Source organism: Moschus berezovskii, chromosome 7, assembly GCF_049115385.1.
Source record: "Moschus berezovskii isolate FMDL1 chromosome 7, NW_MosBer_1.0, whole genome shotgun sequence".
NCBI lineage: Eukaryota > Metazoa > Chordata > Mammalia > Artiodactyla > Moschidae > Moschus > Moschus berezovskii.
Window position 1 is genome coordinate 4,941,937 of NC_142466.1, and position 2,297 is coordinate 4,944,233.

Consider the following 2,297-nt stretch of genomic DNA (forward strand, 5'->3'; position numbering starts at 1 on the left):
TTGTTTTGTTGGTTTTTTTTTTTTTTTTTTTTTTTGCTTTATTCTTCTGTTGGCACTTGGCTTTGGTTTTATGGGGTTTTTTTGTTTTGTTTTGTTTTTTTAAAGTTGTTTGATTTCCTTTTTGGTTTCTTTAGTTTGTCTGGCTGTTCTCTTGTGTTTTGTTTTGGGTTCTGTTTTTATTTATTTTGTGTGTGTGTTATTCTTGTTTCTATTTACAATTCGGGGTTTTGTCTTTTCTTTCTTTTTTTCCTTTTCTTTAATCCTCATTGTGGTTTTGTTTTGCATTTCCCTGATGACTAACAATGTTGAGCATCTTTTCATATATCTGTTGGCCATCTGCATATCTTCTTTGGAAAAATGTCTATTCATTTCTTCTGCCCATATTTCAACCGGGCTGTTTGTTTTTTGGATGTTGAGTCATATGAGCCATTTATGTTGAGTGTTTTGAATCCCTTTTTACTCAGTTCAGTTCAGTTCAGTTTGGTCACTCAGTCATGTCTGACTCTTTGTGATCCCACGTACCTCAGCACGCCAAGTCTCCCTGTCAATCCCAACACCCAGAGTTTACCCAAACTCATGTCCACTGAGTCAGTGATGCCATCCAACAATCTCATCTTCTGTCGTACATTTCTCTTCCTGCCCTCAATCTTTCCCAGCATCAGGGTCTTTTCAAATGAGTCACCTGTTTGCATCAGGTGGCCAAAGTATTGGAGTTTCAGCCTCAACATCATTCCTTCCAATGAACACTCAGGACTGATTTCCTTTAGGATGGGCTGATTGAATCTCCTTGCAATCCAAGGAACTCTTCAGAGTCTTCTCCAACACCACAGTTCAAAAGCATCAATTCTTCTGTGCTCAACTTTCTTTATAGTCCAACTCGCATATCCATACATGACTACTGGAAAAACCATAGTTTTGACTAGATGGACCTTTGTTGACAAAATAATGTCTCTGCTTTTTAGTATGCTGTCTAGGTTGGTCATAACCTTCCTTCTAAATAGTAAGCATCTTTTAATTTCATGACTGCAATCACCATCTGCAGTGATTTTGGCTCATATCATTTGCAAATACTTTATTTCATTCAGTAAGTTGTCTTTTTTGTTTTATTGGTGGGTTCCTAAATGCTGTAGAAAGCTTTTAAGTAGGTCCCATTCATTTATTTTTATGTATTTATTTATTTTATTTTTCACCTGTGCTTTGTCTTCATTGCTGAGCATGGGTTTTCTGTAGCTGCAGTGAACAAGGGATACTCTTGGTTGAAGTGGCTTTTCTTGCTTGGAATATGGACTCTAGACACACCTTTAGCAGCTGTCTTGTTGGCCCTCGAGGGTGGGCTCAGTACTTGCGGTGTAGTTGTGGCTTAGTTATTCCATGGCACTTTGGATTTTCCTAGACAAGGGATTGAATCTGTATCCCTTACATCAGCAGGGGAACCCTTAACTGCTAGACCACCAGGGAAGTCTCCTATGTGTTTATTTTTGCTTTTATATTTTTTATTTTACGTTGCTCACTCACTCAGTCATGCCCAACTCTAGTGGACCCATGGACTGCAGCACGCCAGGCCTCCCTGTCCTTTGACATCTCCCAGAGCTTGCTTAAACTCATGCCCATTGTACACATGTGTACATGTGCACATGGATGTTCACCCAAGTTCATGTCCAAGTTCAAGAAGAATGAAGGTGGAGAAGCCAGTTAAGATGCTCTTGTAGCACTCCAAGTGAGAGGTGATGATGGATTGCACATGAGGAGTGGCAGCAGAAGTGGAGAGATTGTGTAAATGAACTTATTCTTTCATATTCTTCTCTGATATATTGCTTTTCTAACGAGGAAAGAAAAGTTGAATTTTTAAAAGCCAGGTCTTCATCCCAAGTAAATATTTCCCCTACCCATCAGTTCAGTTCAGTTCAGTTCAGTCGCTCAGTCGTGTCCGACTCTCCGCAACCCCATGAATCACAGCACGCCAGGCCTCCCTGTCCATCACCAACTCCCGGAGTACACTCAAACTCATGTCCACAGAGTCGGTGATGCCATCCAGCCATCTCATTCTCTGTCGTCCCCTTCTCCTCCCGTCCCCAAACTTTCCTAGCATCAGAGTCTTTTCCAATGAGTCAACTCGTCTCATGAGGTGGCCAAAGTATTGCAGTTTCAGCTTCAGCATAAGTCCTTCCAATGAACACCCAGGATTGATCTCCTCTAGAATGGACTGGTTGGATCTCCGTGCAGTCCAAGGGACTCTCAAGAGTCTTCTCCAGCACCACAGTTCAAAAGCATCAATTCTTCGGCGCTCAGCTTTCTTC